Source organism: Lithobates pipiens, unplaced genomic scaffold (genome assembly GCF_037356315.1).
Source record: "Lithobates pipiens isolate NorthernLeopardFrog02 unplaced genomic scaffold, aLitPip1_a1.2 Scaffold_18, whole genome shotgun sequence".
NCBI classification, from domain to species: Eukaryota; Metazoa; Chordata; class Amphibia; order Anura; family Ranidae; genus Lithobates; species Lithobates pipiens.
The window spans coordinates 550513869-550538042 of record NW_027507758.1 but is presented as its reverse complement, the minus strand read 5'-3'; the positions used below and the strand labels follow the sequence as shown (position 1 = coordinate 550538042).

At 41.3% G+C, this 24174-nt stretch overlaps 2 long non-coding RNA genes across 2 annotated transcripts; one reads left to right on the top strand and one right to left on the bottom strand.

Moving 5' to 3' along the window:
- The first annotated feature begins 3172 nt into the window (after positions 1–3172).
- LOC143990265 (uncharacterized) lies at positions 3173–7319 on the top strand. Its single transcript, XR_013277255.1, has 2 exons — positions 3173–3538; positions 6950–7319. It is a non-coding gene; the product is annotated as an uncharacterized LOC143990265 (long non-coding RNA).
- Positions 7320–7674: 355 nt separating this feature from the next.
- LOC143988947 (uncharacterized) lies at positions 7675–12755 on the bottom strand. The gene is made up of 3 exons (XR_013276939.1): positions 12487–12755; positions 11320–11388; positions 7675–7907 (listed from the first exon to the last, which is right to left on the bottom strand). It is a non-coding gene; the product is annotated as an uncharacterized LOC143988947 (long non-coding RNA).
- Positions 12756–24174: the final 11419 nt, after the last annotated feature.

Below are 24174 nucleotides of genomic sequence, written 5' to 3'. Positions count from 1 at the left end.
GGACTCTTGTTCTTAACTTCATATGATTAGAAATGTTATTTAATAGCAAAATATATATATATAGTTTATACTATAAAAAAATTTTCCGTGCGCCGCTAAAGTGTTCGGGTTTGACTTGAAGAAAAGGTGGCAACCCTACCTGGGATGTATGTCATATTCCTAGGAAAGAAGCCAGGAAGTAACTGAAGTAATTAAACAAAGCTAAAAACAAGTAAATATGACACAGCTTCCTATCTATTTACTAGTACTAGCAGCATGAGGATTAAAAACAATTCATGTTAATTGGGGGAATGAAGTGAAAAGTGAAAGGAAACGCAACTAATTTTGGCTGCCTGGTTTAGATTGTGTGTTTGTTTTTTTGTTTTTTCCCCTCTTTTATTTTTTTTTCTTTAAATTTTTTAATTCGTTTTGATTTTTTACATTAAAAAGCATCTCCACACATCACAAAATAATATAACATGGACAGTGTGTGTGAGCAAGTCATACATCAGGATATGCAAAAACTGAATATGATAAAAGGTCCAACTGTCATGTTTGGACTGTGGGAAAATAGTTGGGTATAAAACGTACACATGAATTATCATTCGGTGAGACATGAGCCATAATATACTCGAGGAACATTTGCTGTTTCTATTGATTCGTTTTCGGCATCTTTTGCCCTCTTGGCTTCGGAAAATGAAGCAGAATTGTTTGATTATATCTGAGTTCTAAACATCCCTAACATCATATCCTAGAGATTTCTTATTAGTTTCTTGTATTTATTATTTCTACATATTATATATATATATTTTTTATGAGAATCATTATTCCTTTGACCCTTTCCTTTCTGTATGACACTCTTCTATGCTTTTCAGTTGTGAGTTAATAATCTCTCTTCTGTAAGGTAACAGTACTGTAATGTTTTCTATTCACAGCCATTGCTGGGAGAATATATCTGCTGTTATATGATCAGAGATATTGTGTGATAATTGGTCTGTATATGGAATATAAATGATTTATATAGAAACATTAAAGAGGAAGTAAACTCTCCCACTCTGATGCTTCTTTTCATTCAGTCCATTATAATAAGTAATTATCAGACTATAGCCACTGCAATCCAGCCCAAATCGCATATTACTTACTGTTTAAAGAAACTTTAAAAAACTTGTTTCCAGGGGTTAGGCAGCGCCATCTTAAGTATTGTTTCTGAGTCCACAGTGGAGTGTATTTCCGCCCTTACATTGAGCACTTCCTGTACTGTTATCCAAGCCTCCTTCTCAACCCAACGTTTCTATGGCAACCCTGCTTCCCTGTTCATAGCTGACTTGTTTTATTTCATAGTATTTACTTGTGCCGATGTCTAATATTTCCCTTTGTCAGTCTTATCAGCTTCAGCTGATAAGACTGCAGTAATGACCAAGTTTACACTGCATGTCATGTCACATGGTCACATGGTATGTAGGAGGAAGCTCTGAATGGTTCTACAGCCTCCTGGGAGTTCAGTGTTGTGCTGTAGGAAGTCCTGATAAGCATATAGAGAGTGTGCCGTAAATCAGGGGAGATCTGGGCATGCTCAGTGACTTCATTCTAAAGAACAAAAAGGATTACAACAATACTAAGCAAGTAAGGAGATATCTACAAGCAGTGTTCATTAGGGTTTTTATGCTGATTTACATGGGACAAAGTTGTGAGGGAGGGTTTACAACCACTTTAGCATCTGCAAAATCATCGATTGGCTGAGCTTTATTTCTGATCTGATCTTTTGTTTGACTTTCTAGAGAAGTAACTTTGGGAGAGATTTAGTAAAACTGGTACACTCCGAATCTGGTGCAGTTGTGCATGGGGTAACCAATCAGCTTCTAACCTCAGCTTGTTCAATCAAGCTTTGGCAATAAGGCCAGTTCACACTGGAACGACATACAATCCGAATTTGGGAGCACATGTGGCATGTCGTGTGTAAATCAATGGTGGTTCCCTATGGGAGCCATCTTAACTGGTCCGACTTGTTGGTCCGCCTTTCAACCAATTGCTTTTAAATGTAAGTCGCATCCAAGTCGGATCATCTGAACTGATCTGACTTGTGGCATGCGACTTGTGCATGCGAATCTTGAACCCCACAGCAAAAAAAATGTGGGGATCCCCCAAAATCATTCTAGGCCCCTTATCAGAGCATGCAGCCTGGCAGGCCAGAAAAAGGGAGGGAGAGACGACCCGGACGAGCGAGCGAGCTCTGCGGCCCCCCCCCACCCCAAAGCACCTTATCCCCATGTTGATGGGGACAATGGCCTCTTCCCCAAAACCCTGGGCGGTGGTTGTGGGTATCTGCGGGCATGTGGCTTATTGGAATCTGAAAGGTATCTAACAAGGGCCCCCCCCAATGTGAATGAGTACCCTATGCTTCAATCACCCCAAAAAAGTGTCAAAAATAAATAAAAACATTACACAGGTTTTTGGCAAAGCCCTTCTCTAAAAATGAAGAATGTCCCCATCGTAGCTCCGTGTTTTCTTCCTCCGGTCTTCTCCCTCTGGTTCATCTCTCTCCACTGATGTCTTCTTCCTCTGCTTCTTCTGCTGGTTCTTCTCCTGCTGTTGTGTCGGCTTCTGCTGTCTGCCATTTCTTATATAGCCATGGGGCGTGACAATCTGGTGACGTCACAGCCGGAGCATGATGGAGCGGTGGTGTCACAAGGGGCGAGGTCACCTTATGATGTCACTGGATGCCTATATAAGAAATGGCAGACAGCGGGAGCAGACACAACAGCAGGAGCTAGCGATGGGAGAAGAACCAGAGGAGAAGACATCAGCGGAGGGAGAAGACAAGAAGCTACGACAGGGGACATTCTTCATTTTTAATTTTTGTTAAAAAACCTGGGTACTGTTTTTATTTATTTTTGATACTTTTTTGGGTGAATGAGTAGTGATACAATGTACCCCATGCTCGTTCACATGGGGGTTTTGGCCGGGATTCGGATAAGCCCCCTCACCCGCAATCACCCACAACCACCGCCCAGGGTTGTGGGAAAGAGGCCCTTGTCCCCATTGACATGGAGACAAGGTGCTTTGAGGTAGGGGCACAGAGTCCCCCTGCCCCAAAGCACCCACCCCCCAATGTTGAGGGTCTGAGGCCTAGTATGTTGCAGAAAGGGGGGGCTCGCTCATTTCTCGCCCTAAACACCGGCCTAAAATCTGGAAGCTGATTGGTTTCCTTGCAAAATTGAGCCTAATTTTGCACTCTCCAGCTTTTGTAAATAAACCCGTGTCTGTGAGCGGGTGAGGATTGTCTCATAGGGCAGGAAAGTTTTGTGACATACAAGGCGGTCTGTGTTCCAGTGATACAGGAATGTTCATGATGTTGTTGGGATTGTCTTCCTGTTCTCCAGGTGTTGAGATGAGATATGACCTGTACAGTCCTCGGATGCATGAAATCCAAGTCCTGAAACTGGAGAAGAGACTGGACAGCAACCTGATGTATCTGCGTGACGCACTCCCTGAATACAGCAAGTTTGATGGCGACATGAAGCCAGTCGTGTTTCTGGGCACTGAAGTTCCTGTCAACCCAGTGAGTGGGGAAGTTGTATGTGAATTGTGGTGCTGTATGCTACACATAAGCCAAGCCCTTCTCCAAGGCTTACACTATACTATCTGATTGTACAATCTCCTTTGGATCTACTATCAAATATGTCGTTGAAGGACCTACCAGATTTGATTGAATATATTGTGTAGGCTTGTCCTCATATTATTTAGTTTTGTTAAATCTAAAGGAGATTGTACGATATCTCTCTCTCTGTCTGTGTATGTGTGTATCTATATCGCTATATACACACACGCACTCACTATATTGTCAAAAGTATTGAGACATCTGCCTTTACACGCACATTAAATTTAATGGCATCCCAGTCTTAGTCTGTAGGGTTCAATATTGAGTTGGCCCACCCTTTGCAGCTATAACAGCTTCAACTCTTCTGGGAAGGCTGTCCACAAGGTTTAGGAGTGTCTATGAGAATGTTTGACCATTCTTCCAGAAGTGCATTAGTGAGGTCAGGCACTGATGTTGGACGAGAAGGCCTGAATCGCAGTCTCCACTCTAATTCATCCCAAAGGTTTTCTATCAGGTTAAAGTCAGAACTCTGTGCAGGCCAGTCAAGTTCTTCCACCCCAAACCTGCTCATTCATGTCTTTATGGATCTTGCTTTGTACACTGGTGCGCAGTCATGTTGGTTCAGGAAGGGTCCATCCAAAACTTTGCTCGCAAATTGTCCAAAATGTCTTGGTATGCTGATGCCTTAAGAGTTCCATTCACTGGAACTAAGAAGCCAAGTCCAAGTCCTGAAAATGAATCCCCCCTCCACCAAAAGATTTAAACCAGTGCACAAAGCAAGGTCCATAAAGACATGGATGCATTTTTGGGGTGGAGAAACTGGACTGGCCTGCACAGAGTCCTGACCTCAACCTGATAGAACACCTTTGGAATGAATTAGAGCAGGGACTGTGAGCCAGGACTTCTCGTCCACATCAGTGCCTGACTTTATAAATGCGCTTCTCTAAGAATGGGCAGATATTCCCATAGACACACTCCTAAACCTTGTGGACAGCCTTCCCAGAAGAGTTGAAGTTGTTATAGCTGAAAATGGTGGGCCAATTTAATATTGAACCCTACGGGCTAAGACTGGGATGACATTAAATTTCATGTGCGGTAAAGGGAGGTGTCCCAATACTCTTGGTAATATTGTGTGTTTGTATATTTACTGTATATACACAATATATGTATGCGATATATATAGTAGAAACAATATATCAATATATCAACAATCTGTATTGCAGCGCTGTAATCATTAACATATTATTTAACATATTTCTTTAAAATGCAACCAGTGTAAATTCCTAAATGTGACCTGTTATTAGCCTCTTGTAATCCTTGCACAGCAGAGCTCAGACTGGGGAAGGAAAAAAAGCAGCACAAGGAGACCCTCTGCTGCACTGCAGTCTAAAGCCCCATATACACTATTAGATTTTCTGCAGATTTTGTCTTTAGATTTGCCAAAACTGTTTAGTGCAAGGGCCTACCGGATTGCATACAAATTTAAAGTCAGGTCTGACCTCATATTATATGGTTTTGGTGAAGCTGAAGACAAAAATCTGCAGAATATCTAATAGTGTGTATGGGGTCTAAGGAGCATGTTGATGGGAGAAGAGAGCAGTGTGACGAGGATGAGTTGATAAGTTTGCCACTTCTTCTGTTATTGTTAAATAACTGGGTGGGGAGGAAATCTGAAGTGAAATACAGCAGCAGAGAAAGATCAGGCCCCCTACCCTGCTAGACAGAGCTGTGCTGTGTGACAGAGCTGTGTAAATCTCAGGACTGGATGGAGAGAATTAGAAATCCTTTGACAGGTAAAACCTCTCATGTAAGGATATAACCGCCCACCGTCATTATAAGTCGGTACTTTGAAGGAGGGTATCGTTATGGCAGCAGCTAGATAACCCCAGTATCTTCTTCTTCATTGAGCGGTCTGGTTTAAGATAAAAGTGGTCTCTGAGGCAGATTCGCCGCGAGATCACTTTTATTGGTGGCGGATGAGGGCCCACCGCCTCCCGCCATACTCCGGTCTCCTCCGTCTCTTACCGGAGCCATCGGCAGCGGCGGAGATGATCGGATCCTTCCTGTGTTTTTGTTTTGTTTTTGTTTTTTGCATTTTAGTGTAAATATGAGATGTGAGGTCTTTTTGACCCCAAATCTCATATTTTAGAGGTCCTTTTTCTATTACAAGGGATGTTTACATTCCTTGTAATAGGAATAAAACTGACACTTTATTTTTTTTTAAAACATTGTAAAATAAAAAAAAATAAAAAAAAGGTAAAATAAATAAGAAAAAATATATAAAATTTTTAAAGCTCCCCATCCTGACGAGCTTGCACGCAGAAGTGAACGCATACGTGACAAGCGCCCGCATATGAAAACGGTGTTCAAACCACATATGTGAGGTATAGCCGCGAACGGTAGAGCGCGAGCAATAACTCTAGCCCTAGATTTCCTCTGTAACAAAACATGCAACCTGTAGAATTTTTTTAAACTTCGCCTATGGAGATTTTTAAGGGTAAAAGTTTGTTGCCATTCCACTAGCGGGTGCAATATTGAAGTGTGACATGTTGGATATCAATTTACTTGGCGTAACATTATCTTTCACAATCTAAAAAAAAAATTGGGCTAACTTTACAGTTGTCTTATTTTTTAATTCAAAAAGGTGTCTTTTTTTCAAAGAAATTGCACTTGTAAGACCGCTGCGCAAATACGGTGTGACAGAAAGTATTGCAACAACCGCCATTTTATTCTCTAGGGTGTTAGAAAAGAAAAAGGAATTTTCGGACATTCCAACAACAAAATACGTTGGATTTTCTCTGACGGATTTTGTCCTAAACTGGTGTTGCATACACACGGTTGGACAAAGTTGTCGGAAAATCCGATCGTTCGGAACGTGATGACGTTCATTCGTTACGATGGGACACGTTCAGGCTACTAGCCAATAGCTTTGGACTTGGTAATTTGATCTGAGCATGCGTGTCACTTTGTTTCGATCGGAATTCTCTACAAAATTCTCTACAAAAGTCCGATCTGATTTTTTTGTTGGAAAATTTGAAATCCTGCTCTCAAATTTTTTCCATCGGAATTTCCGATGGAAAAAGTCTGATAGAGCCCACACACGATCGGATTTTCCAACAATATAATCCGATCGGACCTTTTCCTTGTGTACAGGGCAAAAGAGGCTGCTCTGTCCTTAAGTGGTTAATCCTTTCTCTTTTTAGTTTAGTAGAAGAGTGAGGAATATATAGTATACCTGTTGGTTTTTTCCTGCTGTGTGTTGTTCTTTTAGAGAGATTCCCCCTACAGTCACAGTGACAACAGTGTTACATAAAACACATGTTTACAATATATAGTAGAATATATTTCTGTCCTCTCTTTCCCCTCTAATAGATACAGGTGCAGATAAAGCCCCGACCGTGGTCCAAGCGCTGAGAGCAGGAAAAGTTCAACATTAAAGGCATTCAGTTTGAACAATATCTGCTGGAGAAACACATCAAGAGAGCTAAGAAGTCTGCTAAGCCTTGGGAACGGTTTGATATGCTGAAGGAATATGATACAACCAAGATCGAGCAAGACATATTGCAAGAAATAGAGCAGAAAATGGCAAAATCTGAAGCCAAACCGGATACTAACAAATAGGACTAGGATGCTGAGGACAGTTATAAAAAATAAAAATAAATCTTATTATGGTATTTCTAATTCTCTGCTGTATGAATACATGAAAAATAAAAATTCTTTTTGCTAACCGGGGCTTATGAAATCGGTGTAAGTGAAATGTAACGTTTGTGGAAGGTGTTGGGGATGATTGTGATGTTGGCAGTGAAAGGCCAGAAAAAGGAAAGAAGGAAATTTTGATTTGGGTGAAATTCCTTCCTGACCCCAAAGACTGACTTGTAGACGGATCTTTGTGTCTGAGCTGCCATTCTTCTGCCAAGAAGTGAATGTAAAAGTATTACAAAAGAGTTTCCACTTTTCCTGCTTTCTGGTGCCATTTTCAGTCCATTCAAATAATTGGGCTGCAAAAATCGCACCGCATGAGAACGCACAGGAATGCGATTCAGTGTGAAGCAGCCCTCAAAGACACTGGTGACCGATAACACAACACCAAGACATCATACTTCATAGACACCTTTATTAAGGAACACATGAGCTGGATTATTGTCCCAGACATCACACTTATACTGCATGCATCAGATGAAGATCACACATCACAATATACAGATCACATTGTTATCCCATCTTCATTGCAGGGCTGCTCACTTGCAGCAGTTGCAGGTCTCACTTCCGCTGGCACAATGGCAGCCATCAATGCATTTACCGCACTGGTCTGGACAGCAGGAGCAGCAGCCTGTGGATAGAAACAGTCATCAGATGATGGTAGGATAATGTGCTTCCATCGATCGCCATAGCAGCCAAAACTCCCAACATTTTAATATTGTCATCAATAAAACTGCCTATCAAAAGTAAAAAAAAAAAAAAAAAAATCGATGTATTCTGAAAAGAAACCTATACCAAGCTAAAACACAAAGAACTAGTGATGGAATTGCTTTATCAAAGGATAATCCAGTTGTTCAATAAATATAAAATTCAGGCAACTAGCCTAGTTAGAAGGAATATCCATTATAGCAGCAGCTGGCATAATTTCTCAGTACAGGTTTCCTGTAATAGTTCACAATTACTTGTGACTATAATGTATGACAAATCACACAGGTCTAGAAGTTAGAGAAAGTCCAGTTCAAATGATATTCAAATGATAAATAGAGCTTTCTTTTGGTGGTATTTGATTACCTCTGTATTTTTTTTATATAACAAAAAAAAAAAAAAAAAAAAGACAATTAATTAATTAATTGTTTTCTCCTCAGATGAAGATAACTAACTTTTTTGTAAATAAAGAAACTTGGCAAATTTAGCCTAATGAATGTTATTTCCAGTAGAAAAAAAACAGTGACAAGCCTGAAACGAATGGCTGTTGTGAAACTAACCAATTTAGTGAACTTAGGCGGAACTAAACCCAATGATTTCACAGATTCCCAAAACACTTCTATTCAAGGATTGTCATGAATGACGGCTACAGGGCGGTTGCTTAACTCTGGGAGGCCGTCATATGACGTCCTCCCAGAATTCCGCTCTCGCACGCCCCCTGGGGCGCGCACTCGAGAGCATCCGACACCGCCGGGTCCTGTGGACCCGGCACATCACGGATCACGGTAAACGGCCGTTTACCACATGATCGCTCCGTCAAATGACGGAGTGATCACTTGTAAATGTTATGACGCCGGTTCCTCCCTCCCCCTCTCTGTACCGATCGGTACAGCGGAGGGGGAAGAGATCGGTGTCAGCAGCGCTGTGGGCTGCATCTGCAGTGCCCACATCGCTGCTCACCGAAAATTAACCCCTCAATTCCCTGCAAATACTCTGCAATACCAGCCAATACTCTGCAATGCCAGCTAATACTCTGCAATACCCACCAATACTCTGCAATGCCAGCCAATACTTTGCAATACCCACCAATACTCTGCAATGCCAGCTAATACTCTGCAATACCCACCAATACTCTGCAATGCCAGCTAATACTCTGCAATCCCGCTAATACTCTACAATACCAGCCAATACTCTGCAATACCCATCAATACTCTGCAATACCCGCCAATACTCTGCAATACCCACCAATACTCTGCAATACCCGCCAATACTCTGCAATACCCGCTAATACTCTGCAATACCTGCCAATACTCTACAATACCCGCCAATACTCTGCAATACCAGCTAATACTCTGCAATACCCGCTAATACTCTGCAATACCCTCCAATACTCTGCAATACCCTCCAATACTCTGCAGTACCCGCCAATACTCTGCAATACCCGCCAATACTCTGCAATACCAGCTAATACTCTGCAGTACCTGCCAATACTCTGCAGTACCCGCCAATACTCTGCAGTACAATTCCAGCCAATACTCTGCAATACCCTGCCAATACTCTGCAATACCCTACCATAAATTGCCATACCCGGAGATACCCAGCCATATTCGGAGATACCCTGCAATACCTAGCCATAGTCATCCCCCCTCCTCCCGCCACCCTCCGGTGCTTCTACCGACTCGCCAATACAATCAAAGCCAGAATATTTTTTAATTTTTTTTATTTCAGGCTTCCCAGCTTAGAGGTGAGATGTGGGGTCTTATTGACCCCATATCTCACTGTAAAGAGGACCTGTCATGCCATATTCCTATTATAAGGGATGTTTACATTCCTTGTAATAGCAATAAAGGTGATCAAAAAATTTATTTTTGAGGAAAAAAAGTCAAACTAAAATAAATAAAGTAAAATGAACAATAAGAAAAAAGTTTTTTTTTAAAGCGCCCCTGTCCCCATGCAGAAGCGAATGCATACGTAAGTCCCGCCCACATATGAAAACGGTGTTCAAACCACACATATGAGGTATCGCTGCAAACGTTAGAGCGAGAGCAATAATTCTAGCCCTAGACCTCCTCTGTAACTCAAAACATGTAACCAGTAAAAAAAATGTAAAGGGTCGCCGATGGGGATTTTTAAGTAGCGATGTTTGGCGCCATTCCACGAGCGTGTGCTATTTTGAAGAGTGGCATGTTAGGTATCTATTTACTCAGCGTAACTTCATCTTTCACATTATGCAAACATTGGGCTATCTTTACTGTGTTTTTTTTTTTTTAAGCACAAAATTGTTTTTTTTTTTCAAAAAAAAAGCATTCGAAAAATTGCTGCGCAAATACCGTTCGAGATAAAAAGTTGCAACGACCACCATTGTATTCTCCAGGGTGTTTGCTAAAAAAAAACATACATAATGTTTTGGGATTCTATGTAATTTTCTAGCAAATAAATGATGATTTTTTACATGTAGGAGAGAAATGTCAGAATTGTCCTGGGTGCTCCAGAACGCCTGATGGCGCTCCATGCATGTTGGGCCTCTGTATGTGGCCACACTGTGTAAAAGTCTCACATATGTGGTATCGCCGTACTCAGGAGTAATAGCAGAATGTGTTTTGGGGTGTAATTTGTGGTATGCATATGCTGTGTGTGAGAAATAAACTTATAATATGACAATTTTGTGAAAAAAAAAAAAAGTTAAAAAAATCTTGATTTTGCAAAGAATTGTGGGAAAAAATGACAACTTCAAAAAACTCATCATGCCTCTTACTAAATACCTTGGAATGTCTTCTTTCCAAAAAGGGGTCATTTGGGGGGTATTTGTACTTTTCTGGCATGTTAGGGTCTCAAGAATTGAAATAGGCCGTCAGTACTTCAGGTGTGATCAATTTTCAGATATTGACACCATAGCTTGTGGACTCTATAACTTTCACAAAGACCAAATAATATCCACCAATTTGTACTTATTTTTACCAAAGATATGTAGTAGTATAAATTTTGGCCAAAATTTATGAAGAAAAATTACTAATCTGCTAAATTTTATAACGGAAACGAAGAAAAATTCATTTTATTACAGAATTTTCGGTCTTTTTTCTTTTATAGCACAAAAAATAAAAAACCGAGCGGTGATTAAATACCACCAAAAGAAAGCTCTATTTGTGTGAAAAAAAGGACAAAATTTTCATATAGGTCCAGTGTTGCATGACTGAGTAATTGTCATTCAAAATGTGAGAGCACCGAAAGCTGAAAATTGGTCTGGTTATTAAGGGTGTTTAAGTGCCCAGTGGTCAAGTGGTTAAGTCTATTATCTATTGTGCATGTGAAGTGGATACAAATAAAAGCCTCAGTCTTACCTTTCTTGCAAGAATCGCATTGGCAGTCCTGGCACTTACAGGAATCTGGTTGGCAGTTACAGGAAGCACCTATAAAATGAGATATCATTAGAAAAGAACACAAAAAACAATACATGCAAGCAAGCTAGATTGTACAAAAATCCAAAAATTCATAGTTGTTAAACATTCTGTAATTCTCAATGGGCCCCTCTGGATTATGGAATCCGGTCCTCAATGTCCAGTATGGAAAGTTTCTCATCATCTTACACTTGGGATTGTAAGAGGTGCTAAATCAATAGGACCAGAGTTTTAGACAAACATTTGCACTACTACTGTACAGTGCTGCAAAAAAATTTCATATACTTTTTCAATTCCACCTCCTGAAAATGGTCCTTCAAAACTTGATAAATCCTGTGAATTGTATTTTACAGCGAGAATCAAAGCTGTAATTATCTGACACTATGCAACAAATCAGTGTGAGGCTCCATCCTATAGATTGTGACCTCGACAAGCTGGGCCCTCCTATCCCTTCTACATTGAACTGTATTGTAATTGTACTGTCCCCTCTCTACATTGTAAAGCGCTGTGCAAACTGTTGCCGCCATATAAATCCTGTATAATAATAATAATATAATAATATTATAATAATGCACAATAGTGTTTTTTTAAGCTCCTATAAGCTGTTTTTAGCATTTGTTCTGCTCCTAGAAGCTAAATAGTGTTATCTAATGTGTTTCTGCACACTACTTTAGGCTATTAGTGTTTTTTGAGCTTCAGCCGCCAGGAGTACAAAAGAACATTATATTTGTACACTTATTTGGAGCATTTTTCCCAGCAGAGCAAAAAATGCTAAATGTTCCCAAACACTACTAAAATGCTTCTATTTTCTTCATGTACTGTTAAAACGCTAATAAAACGCTAACACTTCTAAAAGCTATGAAATGCTACTACAAGCCGCTACAAAAACTCCATTATCAGCATTTTTCATCCAGTGGTTTTTTCTAGCTTTTTTTGAGCTTATAAAAAAAAATGCTAGCGTGCATGGAGCCTAATTATTACAAAATGACAGTTACAAGTACTTTTTCTGAAAAGCATAAAAGTTCCAGAAAATGAACAATATTTGAGATAACTTCTTATTTACAAGGTTCCATATCATTATGTTATTATTAGTTAGAGTCATTGGCATACCTTGAGCACATTTGCAATCCTGAGGGTCCATGGTTACACTGGATTCAGATGGGCAAAAGACGGCAGTGATTTGCTGTGGATTCAGATGCTGAGTAGATGTCGGTGATTTTCAGGCATTCAGTAGATGTCAGTGATTTTCAGGCGTTCAGTAGATGTCGGTGATTTTCAGGCGTTCAGTAGATGTCGGTGATCCTCGGTGTGTTGCTGTTTGAAGTGTGCCGCTGTGCTTCTCTCTATATACACAGGATCCCAAACTGAGTGCAAAAGCCAGTACATAATCACTCCCACCGCCACCCACATGACTCGCAGCCACATGTGTGATGACACCGACGCGTGCATAACAAGGACATGATGTCTGCAAAACCTGCAGAGTCAGAGAAGGCAAAACATTACACAGCACAAACACAGTTGCTTGAATTTCTTTTGCCAATAAAGGGCCGGGTCACACTGTTGTGATGAGGGAACCCTGCGAATATTGCAGTGCGATCTGCAAACTTGGACAGGAATCGGATCGTATGGGTGTGAACATCCATACGATCCGATTCTGCTGTGGACAAAAAAAAGGGTCCTGTACGAGTCTGATGCAAATTCAGCCATACAATCTTTATGACTGAAATTGCTTTGCACAGAGATCACATGTGATTTTCACTGCGGTGCGAATCACATCCGGTCTCTGACATCACACCATTGTGAACCAGCCTAAAGAGTGATCTAATGCAAGCATAAAGGAAAATTATTGTGAAAAAGCATCCCTGTATTTAGGTAATGTGTATGTTTGTATTATTCTTTCTTTGCTGATGCTGACCATTGTTCACAAATGACGGACCTGAGCAGAGGTATAACACATGCGGGTTTGCAGCGCTGCCCCATTGTTTTATATGGGAAGGGGCACTTTAGGAGCGGTAAATACACCATTCCTACAGCATTCCAAAGATGCGGCTTGCAGGACTTTTTTGACCATCCTGCAGCAGCTGTTTCAGGGCGCTTTGCAGGCGCTATTTTTAGTGCTGTAGCGCCTGCAAAGTGCCCCAGTCTGAAAGGGGCCTAAAGGTGTCCCTCCTTCCCACCTTAGAATTTAGGTTTTCTAATGTTATATCCACCAACTGTCCCTCATATGGAACCAAATCCTTCTGTCCCTCAATAAAAATCTATTATTTAAGTACCAAAAGTTTTACACTATATTATACCTTACATCAAACCTCCGAATGATTGAATTTATTTTGAAACCCACTAAAAATAAAGATGGAAAGATGCAAAATGGAAAAAAGTATAGGTTTAATCAAATATTTGTGTAAAATAATTCTTCCTAGTTTCCAGGATGAGTGCAGTGACAGTATATTATACAGATGAGATGGTAGATCCAGGCGGAGTGCAGTGACAGTATATTATACAGATGAGATGTTAGATCCAGGCGGAGTGCAGTGACAGTATATTATACAGATGAGATGGTAGATCCCGGCGGAGTGCAGTGACAGTATATTATACAGATGAGATGTTAGATCCAGGCGGAGTGCAGTGACAGTATATTATACAGATGAGATGTTAGATCCAGGCGGAGTGCAGTGACAGTATATTATACAGATGAGATGGTAGATCCAGGCGGAGTGCAGTGACAGTATATTATACAGATGAGATGGTAGATCCAGGCGGAGTGCAGTGACAGTATATTATACAGATGAGATGGTAGATCCAGGCGGAGTGCAGTGACAGTATATTATACAGATGAGATGGTAGATCCAGGCGGAGTGCAGTGACAGTATATTATACAAATGAGATGGTAGATCCAGGCGGAGTGCAGTGACAGTATATTATACAAATGAGATGGTAGATCCAGGCGGAATGCAGTGACAGTATATTATACAGATGAGATGGTAGATCCAGGCGGAGTGCAGTGACAGTATATTATACAGATGAGATCGTAGATCCAGGCGGAGTGCAGTGACAGTATATTATACAGATGAGATATTAGATCAAGGCGGAGTGCAGTGACAGTATATTATACAGATGAGATGGTAGATCCAGGCGGAGTGCAGTGACAGTATATTATACAGATGAGATGGTAGATCCAGGCGGAGTGCAGTGACAGTATATTATACAAATGAGATGGTAGATCCAGGCGGAGTGCAGTGACAGTATATTATACAAATGAGATGGTAGATCCAGGCGGAATGCAGTGACAGTATATTATACAGATGAGATGGTAGATCCAGGCGGAGTGCAGTGACAGTATATTATACAGATGAGATCGTAGATCCAGGCGGAGTGCAGTGACAGTATATTATACAGATGAGATATTAGATCAAGGCGGAGTGCAGTGACAGTATATTATACAGATGAGATGGTAGATCCAGGCGGAGTGCAGTGACAGTATATTATACAGATGAGATGGTAGATCCAGACGGAGTGCAGTGACAGTATATTATACAGATGAGATGGTAGATCCAGGCGGAGTGCAGTGACAGTATATTATACAGATGAGATATTAGATCCAGGCGGAGTGCAGTGACAGTATATTATACAGATGAGATGGTAGCTCCAGGCGGAGTGCAGTGACAGTATATTATACAAATGAGATGGTAGATCCAGGCGGAATGCAGTGACAGTATATTATACAGATGAGATGGTCAGGCGGAGTGCAGTGACAGTATATTATACAGATGAGATGGTAGATCCAGGCGGAGTGCAGTGACAGTATATTATACAGATGAGATGGTAGATCCAGGCGGAGTGCAGTGACAGTATATTATACAAATGAGATGGTAGATCCAGGCGGAATGCAGTGACAGTATATTATACAGATGAGATGGTCAGGCGGAGTGCAGTGACAGTATATTATACAGATGAGATGGTAGATCCAGGCGGAGTGCAGTGACATTATATTATACAGATGAGATGGTAGATCCAGGCGGAGTGCAGTGACAGTAGATTATACAGATGAGATCGTAGATCCAGGCGGAGTGCAGTGACAGTATATTATACAGATGAGATCGTAGATCCAGGCGGAGTGCAGTGACAGTATATTATACAGATGAGATATTAGATCAAGGCGGAGTGCAGTGACAGTATATTATACAGATGAGATGGTAGATCCAGGCGGAGTGCAGTGACAGTATATTATACAGATGAGATGGTAGATCCAGACGGAGTGCAGTGACAGTATATTATACAGATGAGATGGTAGATCCAGGTGGAGTGCAGTGACAGTTTATTATACAGATGAGATGGTAGATCCAGGCGGAGTGCAGTGACAGTATATTATACAGATGAGATGTTAGATCCAGACGGAGTGCAGTGACAGTATATTATACAGATGAGATGGTAGATCCAGGTGGAGTGCAGTGACAGTTTATTATACAGATGAGATGGTAGATCCAGACGGAGTGCAGTGACAGTATATTATACAGATGACATGTTAGATCCAGGCGGAGTGCAGTGACAGTTTATTATACAGATGAGATGGTAGATCCAGGCGGAGTGCAGTGACAGTAGATTATACAGATGAGATCGTAGATCCAGGCGGAGTGCAGTGACAGTATATTATACAGATGAGATCGTAGATCCAGGCGGAGTGCAGTGACAGTATATTATACAGATGAGATATTAGATCAAGGCGGAGTGCAGTGACAGTATATTATACAGATGAGATGGTAGATCCAGGCGGAGTGCAGTGACAGTTTATTATACAGATGAGATGGTAGATCCAGACGGAGTGCAGTGACAGTATATTATACAGATGAGATGGTAGATCCAGGCGGAGTGCAGTGACAGTATATTATACAGATGAGATGTTAGATCCAGGAGGAGTGCAGTGACAGTATATTATTCAGATGAGATGTTAGATCCAGGTGGAGTGCAGTGACAGTATATAATACAGATGAGATGGTAGATCCAGGCGGAGTGCAGTGACAGTATATTATACATATGAGATGTTAGATCCAGGCGGAGTGCAGTGACAGTATATTATACAGATGAGATGGTAGATCCAGGCGGAGTGCAGTGACAGTATATTATACAGATGAGATCGTAGATCCAGGCGGAGTGCAGTGACAGTATATTATACAGATAAGATCGTAGATCCAGGCGGAGTGCAGTGACAGTATATTATACAGATGAGATGGTAGATCCAGGCGGAGTGCAGTGACAATATATTATACAGATGAGATGGTAGATCCAGGCGGAGTGCAGTGACAGTATATTATACAGATGAGATGGTAAATCCAGACGGAGTGCAGTGACAGTATATTATACAGATGAGATGTTAGATCCAGGTGGAGTGCAGTGACAGTATATTATACAGATGAGATGTTAGATCCAGGATGAGTGCAGTGACAGTATATTATACAGATGAGATCGTAGATCCAGGCGGAGTGCAGTGACAGTATATAATACAGATGAGATGGTAGATCCAGGCGGAGTGCAGTGACAGTATATTATACAGATGAGATCGTAGATCCAGGCGGAGTGCAGTGACAGTATATTATACAGATAAGATCGTAGATCCAGGCGGAGTGCAGTGACAGTATATTATACAGATGAGATGGTAGATCCAGGCGGAGTGCAGTGACAGTATATTATACAGATGAGATGTTAGATCCAGGCGGAGTGCAGTGACAGTATATAATACAGATGAGATGTTAGATCCAGGCGGAGTGCAGTGACAGTATATAATACAGATGAGATGGTAGATCCAGGCGGAGTGCAGTGACAGTATATTATACAGATGAGATGTTAGATCCAGGCGGAGTGCAGTGACAGTATATAATACAGATGAGATGGTAGATCCAGGCGGAGTGCAGTGACAGTATATTATACAGAAGAGATGTTATGTCCAGGCGGAGTGCAGTGACAGTATATTATACAGATGAGATGTTAGATCCAGGCGGAGTGCAGTGACATTATATTATACATATGAGATGTTAGATCCAGGCGGAGTGCAGTGACAGTATATTATACAGATGAGATCGTAGATCCAGGCGGAGTGCAGTGACAGTATATTATACATATGAGATGTTAGATCCAGGCGGAGTGCAGTGACAGTATATTATACATATGAGATGTTAGATCCAGGCGGAGTGCAGTGACAGTATATTATACAGATAAGATCGTAGATCCAGGCGGAGTGCAGTGACAGTATATTATACATATGAGATGTTAGATCCAGGCGGAGTGCAGTGACAGTATATTATACAGATGAGATGGTAGATCCAGGCGGAGTGCAGTGACAGTATATTATACAGATGACATGTTAGATCCAGGCGGAGTGCAGTGACAGTTTATTATACAGATGAGATGGTAGATCCAGGCAGAGTGCAGTGACAGTATATTATAAGGATGAGATGGTAGGTCCAGGCGGAGTGCAGTGACAGTATATTATACAGATGAGATGGTAGATCCAGGCGGAGTGCAGTGACAGTATATTATACAGATGAGATGGTAGATCCAGGCGGAGTGCAGTGACAGTATATTATACAGATGAGATGGTAGATCCAGGCGGAGTGCAGTGACAGTATATTATACAGATGAGATGGTAGATCCAGGCGGAGTGCAGTGACAGTATATTATACATATGAGATGTTAGATCCAGGCGGAGTGCAGTGACAGTATATTATACAGATAAGATCGTAGATCCAGGCGGAGTGCAGTGACAGTATATTATACATATGAGATGTTAGATCCAGGCGGAGTGCAGTGACAGTATATTATACAGATGAGATGGTAGATCCAGGCGGAGTGCAGTGACAGTATATTATACAGATGACATGTTAGATCCAGGCGGAGTGCAGTGACAGTTTATTATACAGATGAGATGGTAGATCCAGGCAGAGTGCAGTGACAGTATATTATAAGGATGAGATGGTAGGTCCAGGCGGAGTGCAGTGACAGTATATTATACAGATGAGATGGTAGATCCAGGCGGAGTGCAGTGACAGTATATTATACAGATGAGATGGTAGATCCAGGCGGAGTGCAGTGACAGTATATTATACAGATGAGATGGTAGATCCAGGCGGAGTGCAGTGACAGTATATTATACAGATGAGATGGTAGATCCAGGCGGAGTGCAGTGACAGTATATTATACAGATGACATGTTAGATCCAGGCGGAGTGCAGTGATAGAGAACTTAGCAGTCTGTGTATAAACCACATTCCATAGACACGCCCCGCCATGTACTGTAGACTAACCTCATTGTGCACTCAGTTTTAGTAACACATGATACCAGGAATTTAATATGAAAAGACAACTATAGCAAACAAATATTGTACTCTGATAACTGTATATGGATAAAATAGATGTAATCCCTAACTCAATGACATCCAATTTACTAAAGGACTGTATATTATAAACAATTTTCATTTAAAAAAGTATAATAGCATTTTCATCTTTTTTATCATTGATTGCATTTTAGTTCTGTTTATATCCTGTGAGCTCTTTGCTGCCACTTCATGTTGACATACTTACCCTCCAGTGGGGTTGCATGGTATTTCTGAGGATAGGTTTCCTGATGGTAACAAGAGTGGACCATGCCTGAGGCTGGGTTCACCCCTAAACCGGCCGCGTATCGCACAGCAATGCTCAATCTTTGCCTGAATTTGGCCCTGTAACGGAGGCAAAGACGCACAGCGATTCTGTGCAGTGCGCTCCGCAGCCATCCCGGACATATTCTCCTGCTATGCGAATTGGATGCCGAGAAACCGCATCCACTTCGCATAGATGTGAACACAGCCTGAATAATGTTTGTTGAAACAGTCACTTGCAGACTACATCTGGATGCCTGAGCCACGGTGACAACAATGCCGGGTACAATTTATAAGGCGTTGTCATATTTTGACAGGAAGTCCCTAAACATGGACCTTCATGGGAGGATTATTAGCTATTATATTTCATTTGTTATTTCTGTTTACAAACCTTTTCACATCTAGAGATAAAACAACTTGACATGTGTCAGTAATACTGTACACAACTATTTGTGTATCCAGGTGAATTATACATTGTTTCTTTAGGACAATTTGGGATAAGTGGTAATGGATATCTCCTGATTTCTGTTTTTCATTATCAAAGGAAAAATGATCCAAAATAGTAAAAAAAAGTTTTCTAAAATGTAGCTGTAAACGTCTTGCCGTTACTATGACCCAATACCAAAGAGAAAAAAAATACTGCCTGAAAAACCTGAAATAAATTCTCCCACTCCTGACTCCTGAATATGTGTATATTCATTAGAATCAATCGTGTGTATGTTTCTTTATTTTCTGCTAAATAATAATGACAGGGGTCCTGACCTTTAATTGTGACCCCTGACCCCTGACCCTGACACTTTCCTAGATCCTGCCCTGGTCTAAAAATGTTATCCTTATTTTATGAAAAACATTTTATTGCACACAGACTTTTCTTTTTTATTATATATTGTCCTCCATTCAGAGGCAGAAGAGAGTACAGGGGCAGTCACTATGATAGCCAATCATAGGCTGGCACAGCAATCATGAGTTTGACAGCCAGTCCTCCTGTGACCCGATCATTTGTTTGAAACCAGGAGCTGTCAGTGACAGCTCATTTTCTCTGCTAGGAGTGCTCAGAGGAAGTGCGTTTGCAGCACTAATGCCAAATGCATATATGCGGCCCATTTCCACAAGTAGGGCAGCATTCGCACTGCGAGGGGTAACCGCCTGTTTATGGCTAGAGCAGGGGTCTCCAAACTTTCCAATCAAAGGGCCAGTTTACTGTCCTTCAGTCTTTAGGGGGGCCGGACTGTGGCCAGCAGGAATAGAACATTTTTCTGGTGTCAGTGGGAGTAAGCAGTGCCCCATCTTTGGTATTAGGGAGAGGAATAGTGCCCCATTGTTGGTGTCAGTGGCAGGAATTATGCATAGTTGCCAACATTCAGAAAAAATGAATAGGGACACTTTTTGTGTAAGAAGGCAGGGTCTTATTTTAATTGGGGCAGGGCATGCATTTATAGGTGTGGTTTAGCCAATAGAAAAAATTCTGGCGCGAAAAATGGGCGTGATTTAAATTAGAGAGGGATGAGAGGAAAGAGAGGGAAGTGAGGGAAGAGAGGGAAGAGATGGAGGAGAGGGTAGGGACGGAAGTGAGAGTAGAGAGAGAAGAGGGGGCTAGAGAGGGAGAAAGAGATAGAGGGGGATAGAGAGGGAGGGAAGGAGAGAGAAGGAAGGAAAGAAAGAAGGAAAAAAAGAGGGATGGAGAGACAGCAGGCCCAGATTCTACACCATAATAGAAATGTGTATTTTAGAAAGTTTAACAATCAGCAGATAAAGCCACCGATGCAAGTAATGGTCAGAGAGTGTGAGAACATATTACAGGAGATGGTCAGAGAGGGTAAGGAGATAGTACAGGAGATGATCAGAGAGGGTGAGGACATAGTACAGGAGATGGTCAGACATAGTACAGGAGATGATTAGAGAGGGTGAGGACATAGTACAGGAGATCGTCAGAGGGGGTGAGGACATAGTACAGGAGATGGTCAGAGAGAGTGAGGACATAGTACAGGAGATGGTCAGAGAGGGTGAGGACATAGTACAGGAGATGGTCAGAGAGGGTGAGGACATAGTACAGGAGATGATCAGAGAGGGTGAGGACATAGTACAGGAGATGGTCAGAGAGGGTGAGGACATAGTACAGGAGATGGTCAGAGAGGGTGAGGACATAGTACAGGAGATGATCAGAGAGGGTGAGGACATAGTACAGGAGATGATCAGAGAGGGTGAGGACATAGTACAGGAGATGATCAGAGAGGGTGAGGACATAGTACAGGAGATGGTCAGAGAGGGTGAGGGCATAGTACAGGAGATGGTCAGAGAGGGTGAGGACATAGTACAGGAGATGGTCAGAGGGGGTGAGGACATAGTACAGGAGATGGTCAGAGAGGGTGAGGACATAGTACAGGAGATGATCAGAGAGGGTGAGGACATAGTACAGGAGATGATCAGAGAGGGTGAGGACATTGTACAGGAGATGGTCAGAGAGGGTGAGGACATAGTACAGGAGATGATCAGAGAGGGTGAGGACATAGTACAGGAGATGATCAGAGAGGGTGAGGACATAGTACAGGAGATGGTCAGAGGGGGTGAGGACATAGTACAGGAGATGGTCAGAGAGGGTGAGGACATAGTACAGGAGATGGTCAGAGAGGGTGAGGACATAGTACAGGAGATGGTCAGAGAGGGTGAGGACATAGTACAGGAGATGATCAGAGAGGGTGAGGACATAGTACAGGAGATGATCAGAGAGGGTGAGGACATAGTACAGGAGATGGTCAGAGAGGGTGAGGACATAGTACAGGAGATGGTCAGAGGGGGTGAGGACATAGTACAGGAGATGGTCAGAGAGGGTGAGGACATAGTACAGGAGATGGTCAGAGAGGGTGAGGACATAGTACAGGAGATGATCAGAGAGGGTGAGGACATAGTACAGGAGATGATCAGAGAGGGTGAGGACATAGTACAGGAGATGGTCAGAGAGGGTGAGGACATAGTACAGGAGATGGTCAGAGGGGGTGAGGACATAGTACAGGAGATGGTCAGAGAGGGTGAGGACATAGTACAGGAGATGATCAGAGAGGGTGAGGACATAGTACAGGAGATGATCAGAGAGGGTGAGGACATAGTACAGGAGATGGTCAGAGGGGGTGAGGACATAGTACAGGAGATGGTCAGAGAGGGTGAGGACATAGTACAGGAGATGGTCAGAGAGGGTGAGGACATAGTACAGGAGATGGTCAGAGAGGGTGAGGGCATAGTACAGGAGATGAAGGAATAAAGGTAGTAGGTTGCGCTATGGAACTTATATAAAAAATACAGGGTAGATAAAAAATATATAGAGGAAGGAAAAAATAGGTAAGAGCTGCCTCTATTACTATCCACCTGGTGGGGTGGAGAATGTTAGATGGGGGGTACTATGAATAGATCTGGCGCTATACCTATATATGAAAATATATATTGCTAAAAACTTAATAGTGTACTAAATTAAAAGTGTAATATCAAACTGGTGTGTAAGTGCCAGTGTGCAATAAATAATTCTAGTATTGAAATAAAAATATAAATATATGAACTATAAACGTAAAAGTGTGTGTATAGAATATTTGTCGCGTTGGTAAGTATTTGCCAGCTTGCTGGTTATAAAATGTAAGATTAGCTTGGGTGCAATAAAAAACCTGAAATAGTGATCACTTCTTAAACTCTAGAACATATAAATACCTTAAACTTGTGAACTGCTTAATATATTAGTGATCAATTGGATAAGAATTATACAAATAAAATATGAACCGCAAAAAAATAACCCAGTAATTGGATTTAGAGTGCACAGATGTGACAATAAGGTCTATGCATGCAGTAATAAAATGTGCAAAAAATATGTGATAAATATCAGTACATCAAGTGAAACATGTCAAATATTGGGACTGAAAAAGTAAAAATAAAAATTGTTTTTCAAAATTAAAAATAAAAATAAAAATAAAAATAAAAATAAGAATAATAATAAAAATAAAACAAAAAATAAATAAAAAAATATTAAAAGTTAAATATTTGTCCCGGAAAAAGTCTAAAAATATAAAAGATAAAAAGTAGACAAGCAAGAAGTCTCTAGAGCAGTGCAATTAGTGGGGGATTTCCCGTGGGTAAAGGGAGGGATGTGATGGATCCAAACTATTCTTCATGCATTGTGGACACTTCTAGGTTGTACTCTCACCAGAAAAATAACCCCGTCCGGGGTGGATCAGCCTCCACAGTATGAGCTACTGTGTCGCTCTCTGGCTTGCTTCAAATGGGCTGCTGAGGATCCCTCGTTATTTCCAGGTGGAGTGTGCCACAGTATGTATATATTAAAAGAGAGGACCATCCATAGTGTGATACCGTATAAATCAATTTATTTAAGAAGATACTTAAAACTACTCACACTTTTGGTAGAAGTAATAGCATAAATGGATACAGTATAAAGGATGCAATGTGAAAGGTATGGAAGCTGCTGGGAGCGTTCCGTTCGGCTTCCCCGCCGTCTGTAATGGAGCTGGGAGCGTTCCGTTCGGCTTCCCCGCCGTCTGTAATGGAAGTGTGTATTCGATAGGCCACGCCCTACGCGTTTCGCTCCGGATGACGTCCCAGTGACGAAACGCGTAGGGCGTCCCAATATTTGACATGTTTCACTTGATGTACTGATATTTATCACATATTTTTTGCACATTTTATTACTGCATGCATAGACCTTATTGTCACATCTGTGCACTCTAAATCCAATTACTGGGTTATTTTTTTGCGGTTCATATTTTATTTGTATAATTCTTATCCAATTGATCACTAATATATTAAGCAGTTCACAAGTTTAAGGTATTTATATGTTCTAGAGTTTAAGAAGTGATCACTATTTCAGGTTTTTTATTGCACCCAAGCTAATCTTACATTTTATAACCAGCAAGCTGGCAAATACTTACCAACGCGACAAATATTCTATACACACACTTTTACGTTTATAGTTCATATATTTATATTTTTATTTCAATACTAGAATTATTTATTGCACACTGGCACTTACACACCAGTTTGATATTACACTTTTAATTTAGTACACTATTAAGTTTTTAGCAATATATATTTTCATATATAGGTATAGCGCCAGATCTATTCATAGTACCCCCCATAGTACAGGAGATGGTCAGAGAGGGTGAGGACATAGTACAGGA